Here is a 19279-nt window from a genome sequence, read left to right as displayed (position 1 = left end):
ATTCATGCTAGACTGAGGAGCTAAGATCTTACTTAACGTACAGACAACTCAAGATCTCTTTTTTAAAAGATTTTATTTTTCCTTTTTCTCCCACAGCGCCCCGGTACATAGTTGTATATTTTTAGTTGTGGGTCCTTCTAGTTGTGGCATGTGGGATGCTGCCTCAGCATGGCCTGATGTGTGGCACCATGTCCGCGCCCAGGATGCGAACTGGCAAAACCCTGGGCCGCTGAAGCAGAGTGTGCAAACTTAACCACTCTGCCACAGGGCCGGCCCCTCGAGATCTCTTGAGGAAAGAGATCAAGATGAAGTTTCCCAAAATGAGAACAGAGGTGTTTCTTGAAGTTTAACTTTGAAAAGATTTTGAATAATGAAATTAGAGCCAGTTTGATAATTCCTCCGGATGGGACGGGGGAATTTCACCCATAAGTCTAGGACTCAGATTAAATCCCAAGGATGAGCTGGACACAGGGAAGCCAGCCAGCAGGGCATGCGGGTTGACCAGCTTTGAGAGGCTTGGTTTCTCTCTGTTGGAGAGCTGGACCACACATCATCTTTCTCTCTTTGGTGGAATATTCAGCTGATAGAGTCAAAAAACTGGTGAATGATTCTTTCAGGCTGAGGAAACAAGGATACCTGCCTTAATATCATTTTGGAAAAAAGCATCCAGTGGACTAAACATAAATGATAACATGATTTCTGTTTTCCGATTTACTCATTTAAAAGTTAATTTTTGTTATAAATAAGCATGCATTTATTTCAGAAAACGCTGAAAAGTAGAAGAAAAAAATCACTCATTCTCACTTCCCAAACAAAAGCCATTAGTTTTTTGGTTCAAATATAAAGTAATTTTTATGTTTTAAATAATTTATTATTTGATGTTGCTTCCAGTTTGGACTAACTCAGTACGCAAATGTCCCCAACTTATCTCAGTGAACGTGACTTCTTTTAAATGGACCTGAATTATGACCTAGTTTAAATTATATCCAGTTTGACTAATATCTGCTGACTGCCTGCCACGTGCATGGTATTGAGTTAGACCCTGTGGGGTTACAAAGATTAATAAGACACAGCACTTGATTTAAGCAGATGATCAACTATTGAGGCGGTCAGACCTGTGTATAACAAGATAGAAGGGTGACATGGGTCAGCAAAACAAGTAGCTAATCCCAGCTGGTATGTTTACGTGGGCGGTGGGAGTGAAGGGCACGGAAAGTGGCATTTGGGCTGGAACTGAAAGGATGCCTGGGTGTTCAACTGTAGAATCTGAAGGAAAGAGAGCAAATACGTGAAAATACATGGGGCTGGTCCTGGCCAGGGTGGCCATGATGGCTCGAGGAAGTGATGAGGTGGAGAACGGGCTCATCTGAATTCCAAGTGGCTGCTCCTCACAGAAGGAGCAGAGTCAGAGAAGGAGGAGAGGTTGTGCTTCCCAGGGGACTCCGGAAAGCTGTGAGGGTCAGTGGCCACAGAGAGACAACCAGTGACGCAGGAGGAAATGCAAGGAGAGGCCGGGAGGTGGGGAACTGTGTGTGCACGCATGTGTGTGTATGTGTCTTTGTGATGTGTACGTGTGTGCGTGTGTCTACACGTGTGTGCATGTGTGTATGAGGAGAGAGAGAGGGAAAGAGAGGGGCTGATTTTTGGCAGTGGCTCTTTGTGAAAGACATTTGATAAAGAGAGATTCTAGGACACTTCCTATGTGACATACCTTGTAAAATCCCTAATGCCCTTTGTCTCACCTTTAAGATTATCTTTCAAGAATTTGGTGTCAGATTTTGCTTTTTTTGGCTGAGTTGACATGCAGAGTCAGAGGGCTCAGTTATAGTCTGACTTCCTGTATAGTTTCTAAGATTGGGCTCTGAAAACTTTCAGTTAATTGAGGTGTATTTTCATTTCCCCTTCTGTTACCCTCGTTCAGTTATCCATTGCCGTGGAGAAAAGAACCCCCAAACTCTGTGGGTAAAAACAGCTATTTTGTTGTGTATGAATCTGTGGGTCAGGAATGTGGGCAGAGCTCAGTGGGTGCAGCTTGTCTCTGCACCATGTGGTGTCAGCTGGGATCCACCAGGACCCCCTCACATGGATGGGGCCTCGGCTGTCAGCCGGGCGGTCTTGGGTCTCTTTCATGTGGCCTCTCTCTCCTCAGTCTCTCCTCCTTCAGAGTCTCTTGCTTCATGTGGCCTCTCTCCTGCAGAAGAGCCTGGACTTCTTTACATGGTGGTTGGGTGAAAAGAAGAGAGAGTGGAAACCACAGGCCTCTTAAGTTCTGGAACTCACCTTTCCCACATCCAGTTGACCAAAGCAAGTGTGGAGCCCAGCCCAGACTCAAGGGGTGAGGAGAAAGACACCACCTCTTGGAGGAAGATGCTGAAAGGTGCTGCGGCCATGATTTCTAATCCACCGAACATGACAACAGCCTTCTCAGGGCTTCTTTATCACCCCTGGCCACGCTCTCCCTGCAAAAATCTCCTGGCTCTAGAACCTGCAGCTTTATTCCACCGCACGGGACGCAGACCTGACTGCGCTCTGGAGGGAGCTGACTCAAGACTTCCCAAGCCTTGTTCACTAAACAACCATCCTTGAAAGGGTGGTCCGGAACAAGGAACCACTCTCACAAGACACATGGGAACATGAGCAATCCATGGATAAGCATCTCCCACCAGGACTTTACCAGCAAACAAGCCAGGCAAGACCTCTGTGCTCCGTGAGCTGGCATTTTGGTGGGGAAGACAGGTGACAAGTAAAGACACTAAGCAGATTGGCTTCAGTGCTCTGAAGGTGATAAAGGGCTTGGAGGTGGGCCTGACCCAGGCAGACGCTACTTAGATGGGACGTCAGTCAGGGAAGGCGGCTCTCAGGAGTTTACATATAGGCTGAGAGGCGGATACTAGCTGGGAGAAGCACGTTGCAGGCAAAGGGCACAGCCTGCACGGGGGCTCAGAGACAGGAAGGAGCTTGGCGGGGTGGAAGAGCTGAGAGGGCAGTGTGCCTCAAGGATGGTGAGCCAGGGAGAAAGAGGCGTAAAGCCTTGCGGCCACGGGGAGAAGTGTGGGTCCTACTGTGAGGGCACATGGCAGGGTTTCAGGCAGGAGCGATCGGACCTGATTTGCATTCTTACCAGGCTCACTTAGCTGCTGTCACAGAAGGGATTGGAGGGGCTTCTACAATGGTTGACAAGTCTTTATTATTTCTGATTGAATTTTTAATCTATTAGCTCAATCTGACACCGAATGGGCTTTGACTTCCATATTCTCAGAATTAAAACTGACTTTTAAATTTAATCACTGACATTTTCTGCCGCTTCTGATGTAAGCACATCACTTCGACTTATCTCTCTCTGTTCTCCGCTCAGGCGCTCTCGCGTGCCCATTCGTGCTGCTGCGCCAAGGCTCAGAATCTCAGTGTGGGGCTGCACGTTCCTTTAGGAAGGACAGGGAAGGGAGTGCCAGAGGAGGCATTCAGACTTCCCCACAGCGTGCAGGCCTTTAGACCCAAGGAAGGCTGCCTGACGTTCAGCTTGAGAGCTGTATCAAGCAGGTACCTGTGGGGAAAACGGCCACCGATTTAGCTCTTTGAAATATCGTCATGCGCCGCAAAATGAAGTTTGGTCAACCACGGACTGCATATATGACAGTGGTCCCATAAGACTAGCACCACATAGCCTAGGCGTGTGGTAGGCTATACCACCAAGCTGGTGTAAGTTCACTCTGTCATATTTGCATGATGAGAAAATCGCCTAATAATGCATTTCTCAGAATGGATCCCCGTCGTCAAGTGCTGCATGACGGTAAAGCATATTGAAGTTGGGCTGCTTAAATCCTACACATTTGCCTTGAGGGCTTGGTTTGGATTTGGTCTGTAGGATCTGTGACCCCGACAGCGTGGACGAGGGTGAAAGGTAGTCACAGGGGCCACTTCCAAGCTGGAGATTTCTTTGAAGCCTCATACTGAACTCAAAATATGTACAGATTTTCACACCTTGTGCCATCGCACAGCCTTGTTTTAATATAAACGTGCTTTAACCTGGGTCTCTAGAGCAAGATTGGCCCCGTTGGCCTCGGGCTTCGCGTACTGGGCCGGCTACACGGACGCTGTGAGGTGTTCATGCCTCAGTGTGCACTGCTTTCTGCTCTTGGGACGTGCCACACCCTTTCTTACCTCAGGGCCATCCTCTGTGTCCTTCCTTTAGCCTCGAATACAAACCCCCACCCGTCTCCCACCCTAAACTTGTCTATATAATGCCTACTCGTTTTCCAGTTCTCAGCTTAACCTCACTTCTTCCCAGAAGCCTTTGCTTTATCCCATCCCACTCCTGCCTAGTCCGTGTTTCCATCACATCCTGCCTTTCTCCTTCGTAAGACTTAATGCATTTGTGCTTGTTTAATGTCCATCTTCTTTGTTAGGCAAAAGGTCCATGAGGGTGGATGTTTTGTTCACTCTTCTTTTTGGAAGATTAGCCCTAGCTAACATCCACCACCAAGCCTCCTCTTTTTGCTGAGGAAGATTGGCCCTGAGCTAACATCTGTGTCCATCTTCCTCTACTTTATATGTGGGATGCCTGCCACAGAGTGGCTTGATAAGCGATGCGTAGGTCTCCACCCAGGATCTGAACTGGTGAACCCTGGGCCGCCGAAGCGGAACGTGTGAACTTAACCACTGAGCCACTGGGCCGGGCCCTGTTCACTCTTGATCATTCTCTGAAAATATCTTTTCATTTAAAAAAATTGTTTACCTGTTTATTGTTCTTTCTGTGAGTCTTAGGGCCTTGTCTACCTTGTTTGTCATTGTACCTCAGCTCCTAATAAGGTCTCAGCCCAGAGCTGGCCCTTCATGATGTTGTGAATGAGGTATGTGGAAAGAGGGCAGGTGCAGAAGCACACGTACCTGTGTGTGGGCCCTGCTGCCCTCTTACAATCTCAACTTGGCCAAGTGTCAACCTCTTGGAGCCTTAGCTTCTCGATCTGCAAAAGAAAAAAATAAAGATAGTCTAATTACACTGCAGAGGATCATTGTAAGAGTCAAACGAGTTAACAATTGTAAAGTGGCTTGTTGTTGTTCTTATCTTGGAGCCCACTGGGTTCCTCCCTCCCTTTTAAGGACTGTGGGGTTCCCAGTTTGGAGGGTGTTCTGGCAACACTCTCGTCCTTGCCCTGCTGAGACGCTTCACCTGCCAGAATCCGATTTCCTCTTCCTCAGGAGCCTCACTGCCGGTCACCGTCTCTCAGCCAATATTTTCCCTTAGGGATCTGCTCTCCAAGATGTGAAAATTAGCTCCTCCTCACAATTCTGGGGACCCCTACGTTGGGCCCTGTGTCGCAGCCAGAGGGGATTGTTTTCCCCGTGTGAGGTGTCCTAGCAGTTGTCTTGCGAACAGAGCAGAATTAGAGTGAGCAGCTGGTTTCAGTTTCTATTCATATATTGTTCCAGTCACCCTGTAAGCCTGGTCTTTATCTTCATTTCACAAATGAGAACACAGGTTTTTCCTTGTCCCTTCTCAAGGACAGAAAGTGGTGGAATCAGGTTCTCTGGCTCTGGAGCCCTTGCTCCTGCCCTAAACCTCGTGGTTGATAGTGAAGCATTTACCTGATGGCCCCTGGTCCTTGGCCGTAGGAAGGACTATGGAAATCCCTCGAGAGGGTCTTTAGTGATAAGACATCAAGGTGACTCAGCCTCATATCTAAGTTCATCTGATCAGTTCACAAAAGTGTCTGTGGCTTCCTTCTGGATTTTTGATGCCCTGGGGGTTTCTGGCGATCGTCTCCTGGGCCAGTGATTCTGAACTGATGGCTCTTACTTCTAAAAACTGTGGTGTCCAGGGCCGTCCAATAACCTCAGAAGGTTTTTTTTGGCCTTTGAAAAAGTGGCCAATGGATAGAGTGAACTGGATTTCTAGGCCATAGTTTTCCTCACTTGTTGCAGCTTCTCTGCTGTCCCGGCCCCTCTTTGCACAACTTGTTCCCATCTTGGGCCCGCTGGTGCTAGAAGAGTGTATTAGTCAGGGCTCTCCAGCAAAATAGAACCAATAGAATTAGATATTTCTATCTATCTATCTATCTATCTATGTCTTTATCTGCTATCAACTATCTATCTATCTCATTATTTATCCATCCATCACTCTATCTAGATTTATCTTAAGGAATTGGCTCACTTGATTGTGGGGGCTGGCAAGTCTAAAATTGGGAAGGCAGGCCAACAGCCTGGAGATTCAGGTAAGAGTTGGTGTCACAGTCTTGAATCTGAGTCCTGCAGGACAGCAGGCTGGAAACTCAAGTAGGGTTTCTATGCTGCAATCTTGGGGAGAACTGTTTCTTCTCTGGAAATCTCAATCTTTGCTCTTAAGGCCTTCAGCTGATTGGACAAGGCCCACCCACATTATAGGGTAATCTGCTTTACTCAAAGTCTGCTGATTTAAAGGTAATCACATTTAAGAAATAACTTCACAGAGACATCCAGACTAGTGTTTGACCAAACAACTGGGCACCAAGAGCCTAGCCAAATTGACACACAAAATTGGGCAAAACAAAGAGAATGTGGACACTGTCATCCTAGTATCTGTTGCTGCCATCCATATTGGTCCCCCTCTCTACCACCTACCACCAAAAATTTCACTGACTTTCTTTTCTCCTTATAAAATAAATGTGGAGTGCTCTCTTTGGTTTTCACACGTTGCCTGCCATCCCCGCATGCTGAGTTCACCACCCACAAGGCTCTGAGGTCACTTCAAGATTAACCATATCATTTTGAATACTTCTATTTGCTATGTCTGTTCAAACTCTTCCAATGAACTCTTTAGGAAACCCGGACCATGCAAATCATCCTCTCAAAACTTGTCCAAATACCAAGAAGGCAAGGAAAACTAGTATTAATTAGATATTTACAAGTATTATGACTAATACGTTAGTTGTAGATAAAAATATATGATGCAGTAGAATTGTACATTGTTCATGTGTTTATGTGTATTATGGAACCCCTATTTTTTTTTGGAGGAAGATTAGCTCTGAGCTAACTACTGCCAATCTTCTTCTTTTTGCTGAGGAAGACTGGCCCTGAGCTAACGTCCATGCCCATCTTCCTCTACTTTATACGTGGGACGCCTACCACAGCATGGCTTGCCAAGAGGTGCCATGTCCGCACCTGGCATTCGAACCGGCAAGCCCTGGGCCGCTGAGAAGAGGAACGTGCAAACTTAACTGCTGTGCCACCGGGCCGGCCCCAGGAACCCCTCTTTTAACCAGCATATATAGTATATTTGTGATGTGTTTATGCCAATTCTCAATAAATTTTTTTATAGATATTTAAAGAACTATTTTATAAATGGTACATATTTACTTTCAAGGTATATTAATGGTGCTCAATCAACTTCCAGTTATAATATGGTTTCCATGAGGAAAATATAATCTGCTTTATGATGATCTTTATGAAATAATTTTCCAGAATTTATTTTAGCCAGTGTGTGGGTGTCTAGCGCCCTTTCACCTCTGACCTTTGATATCCCCTTCTCATTCTCCTAAGTCTCAGCAATGCCCCAGCTCCACTGGAGGCCATTGCCCAGTTACCTCTGGTGTTAACCTAAGAGAAAGTAGTACAAATATCTTGTAGTAAGTATTTATTCTGAGTATCAAATTTAATCCATAAAAATAGAATGTTTGCCTTCTAAGAAGAAATTTGTATTTTTCTTGGCTTTAGAAGGGAGCCTCAGGCTAATGTCCTTGTACATTTTAAAATGAAAAAGAGTCTTCAAACAAATCCTCTAATTCTCCTTTCAGGAAAAAGCCCCTGGGTCCTTGTTCACTAATTTATTTTGAAAGAAGCTTTCCATGCCAGCCAGCAGCAGCTGCATTTGTGAACATTCTGAGTCCTGCGTGTGGTGAGGCAGTGAATGGGGACCCCTGAGCAAAGGGAATAACTTTTGATGAAATGGGGGTCCAGGGGGTTTTGAGGCATATGGAGCTGGGAAAGGGGGTTGCAGTAGTCTGGGAAATCTTCAGAGAGGGATAAAATTGGCCTTGTAGGCACTCTTGGTTTGCGAGGAGAGAAAAGCAAGAGCAAAGGCTTAAGGTAGAAGTGAGCACAGCAGAAAGGGAGAACTGGGCAACGGGCCCCACAGACCTGAGGGGGCTCATGGACAGGGCTGGGCAAGGCGGGTAAGGCTCACCACGGAGCTGTGTGAAGGCCAGATGGAAGGAGCTGGACATAATTTCCTCTGGAAATCAGAGGAGAGGAGTCAGAGAAGGTTCTTAGAAGAGACAGAATGAAGAGTGTGTTTTGGAAGAGTGAGTCTGGATGATTTTGGGGGCAGAGATCCGTCAGAGTCAGGTTATGCAGTAAGGAAGGCTCAGCCTCACTGGTGATCTGCCCACGCCAGAGCCGGGCCTCGAACTCACCTCCCTGGACTCCTGGTCCAAGTTCTCCTGGGTGGGAAGGTTGGTAGAGAGAGCCCAGTCACGAGGTCCTTGGCAGGTTCCTCCTCTAGGCAAGGCGTGTGAGAGAAAAAGCGTGCTCGTTTATTCCCTTCCTTATTCTGGAGAAGACTTGTGATTTGTTCCTTGTTTTAGAATATGATTTCCTTCATGTGAGGCTTTTAAAGAATTAGAGACGTTTCTAGGAGGTAGCCCATTCCCAGGTTCCTTCTCCCCTCAGTGGATCAAAAATATTGAATGAAACACAGTTGAGGAGCTAACAACCGAAAGCTGGATTAGGAACCGTGGAGCATAAGGAGAGGAAAAAGGGCAGGGGTGGGGCAGGATTTAGTGCTTGCTCTCCTTCATGGGGCCAAGTCTTTCCCACGTTTATCCTCACTCCACCCCGCAAGGTTGATGGCGGTACCTCATTTTGCAGACGATCAAATTTAGGCTTAAATAACTCAGTGCAGAGCCAACTCAGAAGTCTTGGCCTTGGGCCAACCTAAGTCAAAATTCAGACTCGGACTCAGATTCTCAAGGTCCCCTTACCTCTACACAAGAAAAAAAAAGGGTCTGGGAAAACTCTTACCCTTATAGCTAGGTATCCGCTTTGCAGTCCTGGCTGTCAGATGTTTTGCGGGGAGAAGAGGGTTCTGTGGGAGAGGGAGGTGGAGACTCAGCCCAGAGTTTCCGGCTGTGGAGAGCAGGGCCGTGTCTGCTCCGGGCTCCAGGGACAGAAGACCTAGAGAGAGAGGGCAGGATTCCAAACCATCAAGAGGGAGAAACGCGGAGCTTGAGGGATGGGCAAGTACGCCTCTGGCACCCTTGCCCCTGGTCGGCCTGTAAGGACATTGGTAAATTTACATCTCCAGGACGGTGAAGGACTCTACACTTACGGCCATGGCAAGGAGGTAGCTAAAATAGCGGCAGTTCCCCGGCTCACGCGTGTTGGGAGAACTCCTTTGCCTTTCCATTTTAAAAATCTAAGTGTCTCTACAGATTAAAGGACCTAATGAATGAAGCATTTCCCTTCTGTCGCTCCAGTTTCACCGTGGGCTGTCGGCGCGGGCTGATTGATGTTTGCACAGAAGCAACCTCTGCAGGTGCAATTGCACCTTGCTTTCATCACTTGTTATTCTTCCAAACACATTTCCGCGTGTTAAATAATTTATCTATTTGACCTTATTTGTAGCTTCAGGATAGTCAGCATATTGATTTATTATCGTTTCTTTTACCGTTTCCCTAATTTTTTTGGGGGGGGGGGGTGGGTGGGAGGGAGTGGTGGTACATGCCGAGCGGGGATTTGAATGATGTCCAAACTTTCAGTTCTCTATGTGAAGCCATTGCAAACCTCTTTGTACAAATTATCACTTCTTCTTTGGGTTTTCTGGGAGGCTGTTTCCCAAAGTAGAGTTACTAGATCAACGATATAAACACTTACAGCTCTTACTAGATAGTTTGGCAGTATCTTGAAAACACCGTTGGCATCCCCTCTTCCCCTTCCTCCAATGATAGAAATTCCTGTCCCACATGGGAATAGCCATGTCCCATATTTGGAACGTCCATCCTTCTGGTCACAGAAAAACAGGAAGCCTGGATTCTAGTCTCTTCTACCATATACTCTCTGTATTTTGTCCAAATCTAGTTTTCCCTCTCTATAAAATGGGGTTATGTTTACCTTTCCTATTTATACTAAAAATCAAGTAAAACTCAGATGAAAATGTGAAGATGTGTAAAAGTACCAAGCGGTCTACAAGTGGAGATGGTATCCCTTTACCTGGGAATGTATGATCTTGAAGAGAAAGGAAGGGAAGCTAACATATACTTAGTGCCTTGCAGTTGTCAGGCATTTCTTAAACTTCACCTCACTTAATCTAGTCTCATTGGGTCCTTATTTAACCCAATGAAGTAGGAACCTACGTATAATACACGAAGAATCCAAGATCCAGAGACAGTAAGTCATTTTCCCAAATCACACAGCTAGGAAATGGCAGACACAGAATTGTAGCCCAGGTTGGTTTGATTCTGAGTCCAGGCTACATCCCAGGCTAGGACCCTTTGTTGCATGGCATTCGCTGGCAACAAATCTGAAAACTTTTTAGTGAGGGATTCAAGGTCGATGTATGAGTGGGCCTGAGCTGCCGTAACAAAGTACCACAGACTGGGGGCCTTCAACAGCAGAAATTAATTGTCTCACATTCTGGAAGCTGGAAGTCTGAGATCAAGGTGTCAGCAGGGTTGGTTTCTTCTGAGGCCTGTCTCCTTGGCTTGCAGACGGCCGTCTTCCCCTGTGTCCACACATGGTCTTCCCTCTGTGTGTGTCTGTGTCCTAATCTTCTCTTCTTATAAGGACACCAGTCCTATTGGATTAGGGCCCACTCACATGACCTCATTTTACCTTTTACCTCTTTAAAGGTCCTATCTCCAAATACTGTCATATTCTGAGGTACTGGGGGGTTAGGATTTCAACATAGGAAATTTGAGGGGACATAATTCAGCACTTAACAGTAAATAAAATTAATTAATTCCCTGCTTCAGTCAATTTTAGTCAATGAAATTGTGTACATTGAATTCATCAAAAATGGGGACTACTCTACAATTGCACACTACGTTGGATTTACAGATTGGAAGCACCTTACCATTTTGAGCCTCATTTAACCATGCTGTGAGGCATATAGGAGAGATGTTATTAATCTTCCCTAGAAACTGAGGCTTAGAGCTTTTATCTGACTTATTCACGGACAGGTTAAGTTGGGTGTAGTTTTTGCTACTCTTGCAATAAAAAGTAAAACCTGGTATTTGCATCTGAAGGTAAGAAATATCGAACCATTCACCAGAATGCTGTCCTAAACACCTTAGGCAAATTATTAAAGACACACTGGAATAACAACAGATTTAAAATTTTAGGAAAAACATTTTCTATAATTCTACTCCAAACATAGGTATTTTCAGTTTTGTCTATCTCCAGTATTTGTACCTATTTTTATATAGTTGCCATTATTGTGTGTATCATCTTGTGTTCTGTTTCCACTGCATTTTTTAGTTTTAGTCTTTATTTTGAGATAACTGTAGATTCACATGCAATTGTATATATGGATTTAGAAGTGTGTTCTTCAGTTTGAAGTGTTGAAGAATTTCTTATTATCTTTTTGTTACTAATTTCTTGTTTGATTCCATTGTGGTCGGAGAACATATTCTATATAATTTCAATTCTTTTAAATTTATTGAGGTTTGTTTTATGTCCCAAAATATGGTCTATCTTGGTATATGTTTCACGAGCACTTGAAAAGAAAGTGTGTTGTGTTGTTGAAGTATTTTAGGAATGTTGATTAGATCCTGTTGATTGACGGCATTGTTGAGTTATTCTGTCTCCTCGCTGGCTTTCTGCGTAGCTGTTCTATCAGCTCTTCAGAGACGGGTGTTGGAGTCTCCAAGCATAATTGCAGATTCATCTATTTCAATTTTATCAGTTTTTGCTTCATGTGTTTTGCATTTCTGTTGTTTGGTGAATTTACAGCTAAGACGCTATGTCTTCTTGGTAGATTGACCTGTTTGTCATTAGGTAACATCTCTATTGCTAGTAATTTTCTTGCTCTGAAGTCTATTTTATCTGATACTATTATAGACAGTCCTGCTTGCTTTAGGTTAATGTTCGCATTATATGTCTTTTTCCAACTTTTTAATTACAACTTGTTTACATCGTTATATTTGAAATGAGTTTCCCATAGTCATCATAAAGTTGGGTTGTGTTTTCTAATTTACTCCACCAATCCCTGCCTTTTGATTGGTGTAGCCCATTTAAATTTAATGTGATTATTGAGATGTTAGGTCTTCAGTCTTCCATTTTATTTTTTGTTTGTTCTCTCTGTTTCTTGTTTCTCTGTTTTCTTTTTCCTTCCTTTATGTGGTTTACTGGAACATTTTTTAGAATTCTATTTTAACTTATCTACATTGTTGTGAGTGTATTCTTTGTTAACTCCTTAGTGGTTGTTTTAGGAATTATATATACACAACTTACCACAGTCTCCTTGCATCAGCATTTTACCTCTCTTTACCTTCCTATACACTTCCTGTTTTCAACATAATTTTCTTTAATATTTTCTCTCTATATATGTAGAATCACATCAGATAGTGTTATTATTTTTGCATCAACCATGAAACATAATTTAGAAAACTTAAGGAGAGAAGGAAAGTCTATTATATTTACCTATATTTTTATTTATCATGTTATTTCTTACTCCCTGATGTTCCAAGTCTTCTTTTTTAATGTTTCCTTTCTATTTAGAGAATTTTCTTTAGCCATAAGAAATCCACTCTAATTTGAATTGTTTTTCTTTTATAGGCAAGGTGTCGTTTTTTTCCTTGTTGTTTTCAAGATTTTTTTTTCTTCAACTTTAGTTTTAGGAAATTTGACTATGCTGTGTCTTGGTGTGGATTTCTTTAAGTTTATACTATTTGGGATTTGCTAAGTTTCTTGAATCTGCAGGCTTATATCTTTTGCCAAACTTGGGGTGTTTTCATCCATTACTTCTTCAAATTTTTTCAACCCAGCCCTTTTTCTTCTTTCCTTCTGGGACTCCAAAACCACAAATGTTAGATCTTTTGTTCTAGTTTTACACTTTACTGAGGCTCAGTTAATTTTCTTTTCAGTCTATTTTCTCTTTGATGTTCATACTGGGTAATTTCTATTGTTCTATATTTGACTTCACTGGATCTTTCCTCTGTCCCTCTGTTCTGTTTTTTGAGTCCATCCATTGAGTTTTTCCCCTCAGCTTCATTGAAGTATAGTTAACATTGTAAAATTGTGTGTATTCAGGTGTACAACTTGATGATTTGCTATACATACATGTTGTGAAATATTCACCACAATCAAGTTACTTAACATGTCCTTTCTCTCATACAGTTGTCATTTTTCTTTTCCTTTTGTGGTGAGAATAATTATGATATACCCTGTTAGCAAAAAGTATACAACACAATATTGTTAACTATGGTCACATTGTTGTACGTTGGGTCTCTAGAATTTATTCATCTTGCAAAATTGAAACTTTGTACCCCTTGACCAACATCTACCCATTGACCCCTCCCCCAACTCCCTGATACTCACCATCCTACTTTTTCTTTCTATGAATTTGACTATTTTAGATTACGTAATATAAGTGAGATTATGCAGTACTCATCTTTCTGCATCTGACCTATTTCACTTACAATAATGTCCTCTAGCTTCATCCATATTGTTGCAAATGGCAAGATTTCCTTCTTTTTTAAGGCTGAATACTATTTTATTTTATATATACGCACACACAGATTTTCTGTATCCATTCATATGTAGATGGACATTTAGATTATTTCCTTATCTTGGCTATTGAATGCTTCAACGAACATGGGAGTATGGATATCTCTTCAAGATCCAGATTTCATTTCCTTTGAATATATACCCAGAAATGGGATTGCAGGGTCATATCATAGTCTATTTTTAAGTTTCTGAGAAACCTCCATACTGTTTTCCGTAATGACTGTACAAATTTACGTTTCCATCAACAGTATGCATACAAGGGATGTATACTTTTCTTCATATCCTCATCAACACATTTTTCATCTTTCTGAGGATAGCCATTCTAACAGGTGTGTGGTGATATCCCATTTTGGTTTTGATTTGCTTTTCCCTGATGATTAGTGAAGTTGAGCACCTTTTCATATACCTGTTGGCCACTTGTATGTCTTCCTTGGAGAAGTGTATATTCAAGTCTTCTGCCTATTTTTTAATTGAGTTGTTTGTTTTTTGTTATTGAGTTATATGAGTTCCTTATTTGTCTAGATATTAAACCCTTGTTAGATATATGGTTTGTAAATATTTTCTCCATTCCATAGGTTGCCTTTTCACTCTGTTAATTATTTATTTCCTTTGCTGTGTAGAAGCTTTTTAGTTTGATGCAATCCCATTTGTCTACTTTTACTTTTGTTGCCTGTGTTTTGGTGTCATATTCAAAAAACCATTGACTAGACAAATGCCAAGAAGCTATTTCCCTATGTTTTCTTCTGGTAGTTTTATAGTTTCAGGTCTTATCTTTAAGTATTTAACCCATTGTGAGTTTACTTTTGTATATAGTGTGAGATAAGGGTCCAATTTCATTCTTCTGCAAGTGAATGTCCTGTTTTCCCAGCACAATTTATTGAAGAGACTTTCCTATTCTGTATTCCTTTTTTTTTTGTTTTTGAGGAAGACTAGCCCTGAGCTAACATTTGCTGCCAATCCTCCTCTTTTTGCTGAGGAAGATTGGCCCTGAGCTAGCATCTGTGCCGATCTTCCTCTATCTTATATGTGGAATGCCTGCCACAGGGTGGCTTGATAAGCAGTCTGTGGATCCGTACCCAGGATCTGAACTGGTGAACCCTGGGCTGCTGAAGCAGAACATGGGAGCTTAACTGCTGCACCACTGGGCTGCCCCTCCCCCCCATTCTGTATTCTTGGCACTTGTCAAAGATAAGTTAACTGGAGATGTGTGGATCTATTTTTGGGCTCTCTATCCTGTTCCATTGGTTTATATGCCTCTTTCAATGCCAGTGGCATACTGTTTTGATTACTGTAGCTTTGTAGTGTATTTTAAAATCAGAAAGTGTGATGCCTCCAGGTTTGTTTTTCTTGCTCGAGATTGATTTAGTTATTCAGGGTCTTTTGTGGTTCCATATGAATTTTAGGATGGTTTTTTCTATTTCTGCAAATAATGCCGTTGGGATTTTGATAGGGATTGCAGTGAATCTGTAGATCACTTTGGGTAATATGGACATTTTAACAATATCAATTCTTCCAATCTGTGAACACAGGATGCCTTTTTTTCCATGTCTTGTTTAATTTCCTTCACCAATGCTTTCTAATTTTCAGTGTACAAGTCTTTCCCCTCTTTGATTAAGTTTATTCCAAAGTTTATTCCTTTTGTTGCTATTGTGAATGAGATTGTTTTCTTAATTTCCTTTTTGGATAGTTTGATATTTGCGTATAGAAATGTGAGTGATTTTTGTACATTGATTTGTATCCTGCAGCTTTACTGAATTTGTTTATTAGTTCTAACAATTTTTTTGTTGAGTCTTTAGGATTTTTTATGTATATGATCATGTCATCTGCAAACAGAGATAATTTTACTTCTTCCCCTTTGGTTTGGATGCTTTTCATTTCTTTTTCTTGTCTAATTGCTTCAGTTAGGAGTTCCAGTAGTATGTTGAAAAGAAGTGTTGAGAGTGGGCACCCTTACCTTGTACCAGATCTTAGAGTGAAAGCTTTCAGTTTTTCCCTATTGATTGTGATGTTAGCTGTAGGTTTTTCATATATGGCCTTTACTGTGTTAAGCTCTTTCTGTACCTATTTTGTTGAGAGTTTTAATCATGAATGAATGTCGAGCTTTGCCAAATGCTCTGTCTGTGTCTATTGAGATGATCATGTGGTTTTTTTCCTTTCATTTTGTTAATGTACTGTAGCACATTGATTTCTATATGTTGAACAATCCTTGCATCTCAGGGATAAACCCCACTTGGGCATGGTGTGTGATCCTTTTAATGTACTGTTGACTTCAGTTTGCTTGTATTTTGTTGAGGATTTTTGTATCTATGTTCTTTAGGGATATTGGCCAATAGTTTTCTTTTCTTCTAGTGTTTTTGTCTGGTTTTGTTTATTAGGGTGATACTGGGCCTCATAGAATGCATTTGAAAGTGTTCTTTCTTCTTCCATTTTTTGGAAGAGTTTAATAAGGAATGGTATTAATTTTTGCTTAAATGTTTGGTAAAATTCACCCTTGAAGCCATTTGGTGCTAGGCTTTTCTTTATTAGGAGATTTTTGATTATTGATTCAACCTCCTTATCTATTACTGGTTTGTTTAGGCTTTCTATTTCTTCTTGATTCAGTTTTGGTAGGTTGTATGTTTCTAAGAATTAATACATTTCTTCTAGGTTTTCCAGTTTGTTGGCATATAATTGTTCAGCATAGCCCAATAAGATCCTTTTTATTTCTGAGGCATCTGTTGTAATGTCTCCTTTTTTGTTTCTGATTTTATTTATTTGATCTTTCTCTTTTTTTCTTAGTCCAGCTAAGAATTTGTCAGTTTCATTTATCTTCTCAAAAAACCAACTCTTAGTTTTGTTGATCTTCTCTGTCATCTTTTGAGTCTATATATCACTTATTTATCTCTGATCTTTGTTATTTTATTTCTTCTACTAACTTTGGGCTGTTTGTTTGAGATCTTTCTTCTTTCTTAATGTAGACATTTAACATAGTACTGTTTTCTCCCCAAAGCCCCCTAGTACATAGTTGTATATTTTTAGTTGTGGGTCCCTCTAGTCATGGCATGTGGGATGCCGCCTCAGCATGGCCTGACGAGCAGTGCCATGTCCGCACCCAGGATCCAAACTGGCGAAACCCTGGGCGGCCAAAGCAGAGTGTGTGAACTTAACCACTCAACCATGGGGCCGGCCCCTCCACTGAATTTTTCATTTGGTTATTTTACTTTTCAGTTCTAAAATTTTCATTTGAGTCTTCTTTGTAGCTTCTATTTTTTGCTGAGGCTTTCTAAATGTTTTTGTTTAAAGTTTGTTTTTACTAGCTGGATGAAGCATTTTTATGCTGACATTTAAAATCTTTGTCAGATAATTCTAACATCTCTATCATCTCAGTGTTGTCGTCTCTTGATTTTCTTTTTTTATTCAGTTTGAGATCTTCCTGGTTCTTGGTATGACGAATGACTTTTGACTGAGACCTAGACATATTGAGTATTATGTCATGAGACTCTGCCTCTTTTTAAAGTGTCTGTTTTACCTGGCTTCCTCTGATACCATTCCATCAGGATGAGGGTGGATGCTGCCTTACTGCTGCCAGATGGAGGTAAAAGTCTGGGTTCCCCTCTTGGCCTCTGTTGAGATCTCAGTGGGCAGTCTCGCATTACTACTGGAGAGATATAACAGTTGCATCTCCCTACTAGGCTTCCACTGATATGAGCTTGGCTGGGAGAGGTTTGAGTGCCTTGTTACTGCTCCACAGGTGTCTCCACTGACACTTTTGGTGAGGGGCTGGTCTTGTTACTGCGGTATGCTGGTGAAAGTCCTGACTCTCCCCTAGGCAACCTCAGGTACCATCCCAGAGGGGAGAGGTGGGGGCTTCATTACTGCTGGGTAAGCGTGGCAGTCCAGGCTCCCAGTGTAGTCTCCATTGACACCATGGGGAGGGGTGGTGATGATGGTGATGAAAAGCATTATCACCTGGCAGGGTTGACCATCCTGGTCCATACTTAGCCTTCTTTGACATGACTATGGTTGGAGGAGGGCACATTGGAGTGCCTCATTACAGCCTGGAAAGAGTGGAAATCCAGGCCCCCCACTTGGCCTTTACCAGCACGGCTGGAGGTGGGGCCACAACTTTTTTCCACAGTGTTTGGCTGAAGTAGAGCATTTGTTGTCTAATTGTTTTCTGTCTTGCTAGGTGGTTGACGCTTTTCTGGTCATTTGGCTAGAGAGAGCGAGTTTTTGGGGGGCTTTTTTCGTCTGTACTCATTTGTGTTTCTGAGGTGGCAACTTCTTAGCTCCAAGTCTGCGATATGTGAGCCAAAAAGAAAACCCAGGGAGCTCACTACCAGGTTCCTTGGGAACCAAAGTCCCTACATAGTCAGCCTGCTTTCTCCACTTCTCAGTCTTCTTATGTTTGTCTAGAGTTTTAACTGTACATAGCAGGGCGGGTAGGGAAAAGCATGTCTACTGCATCTTTCCAGAAGCGGAAGTCTCCACTGCACATTATATCACATAGTAGGTTGTATTTCGACACAGTCTTTATAACTTAAATTTTTCTATGCTGTAATTTTTAGTTCACCATTATGCTTATTTCACTCTAGTTTTGATATACCAAACTCAAGCATTACATAAGATAGTAATTAAAACAATTACGGTATAATTAGAGGTTCTAAAGAATCCTTTTCAACTTCAGATCCATAATAGTCTGAAGGGCTGAGGCAAATCAGTTATCTCCTGGGTATACAGTCTGTCCCTGGACGTTACAAAAGCTGAAGACTGTCCAATACTTATTTCCATGTGGGCTTCTCTCCAAATAGTTCTTTACATTTTATCCATTTCTAAAGCATTTTCATATCCCATCTTGCATCTGTACCTTTGCGTGTGCTTTCTCTAGCATCCTATCTCCTTCCCCACATGACGCAATTCCTCCCACGCGGTGGGATGCCACCCACATCTGAAAGCAGCCTTTCTCTTGCGGGCCTCGTGTTGGACCTCTCCCTGTGTTCCACTGCTCGCACCGTCCGCCTCACTTTGTTGTTTCTGTATCTCACATTTCCCCTTCTGACTACACATTCCTTGAATGTGCAGACAACTGTGCCTTTTCATCTTTCTGTGCCCCAAGTACGTACTGGTTAAACATAGAAAGAACTCGATGTATTTTATGAAAACATTAATTAACTTATTGGACCCCCCACCTCATGTGTTGTGAGGTAGACAAGATTACTGTTTTCCCTCCCAAAAGGGTGTCCATATACCCCCTTTCTTTTTAGGTGTATATTTGACTTTGGGGAAATGTGGCAGAGTCTGAGGAGCACGGCCTCTGGCGTCAGACGGATCTGGGTTCTAATCCCAGCTTCCTCTCTTACAGTGACCTCAAGTCCCTCAACCTCTTGGAACCTCATTTTTCTCATCCGTAAAATGGGGGCAATAACATCTGCCTCTCAGAATTCTCCAGAAAGTTAAATAAAATGTTATTTATTCCTTCCTGCTTGTTCACCGTTAAGCCTTTGGACTAAATAATTTGCCATTACTTGGGAGTTTTCTCCAAGGCCTTTTTAAAACCCATTCTTTATTCATTAATTTGCTCCTACCTCCTCCTGCCCCCGCA

General features: G+C 42.4%; 2 long non-coding RNA genes across 2 annotated transcripts in view; one reads left to right on the top strand and one right to left on the bottom strand.

Moving 5' to 3' along the window:
• The window catches only part of LOC139082036 (uncharacterized), a 114513-nt gene that overhangs the window by 9771 nt on the left and 85463 nt on the right, over window positions 1-19279 (top strand). The gene's annotated exons all lie outside the window — the stretch shown is intronic.
• On the bottom strand, window positions 55-5505 carry LOC139081480 (uncharacterized). Its single transcript, XR_011536598.1, has 3 exons — window positions 5171-5505; window positions 4888-4964; window positions 55-3544 (listed from the first exon to the last, which is right to left on the bottom strand). It is a non-coding gene; the product is annotated as an uncharacterized lncRNA (long non-coding RNA).

Source organism: Equus przewalskii, chromosome 2 (genome assembly GCF_037783145.1).
Source record: "Equus przewalskii isolate Varuska chromosome 2, EquPr2, whole genome shotgun sequence".
In the NCBI taxonomy this organism is placed as follows: domain Eukaryota; kingdom Metazoa; phylum Chordata; class Mammalia; order Perissodactyla; family Equidae; genus Equus; species Equus przewalskii.
This window is presented reverse-complemented; position numbering and strand designations above follow the sequence as displayed.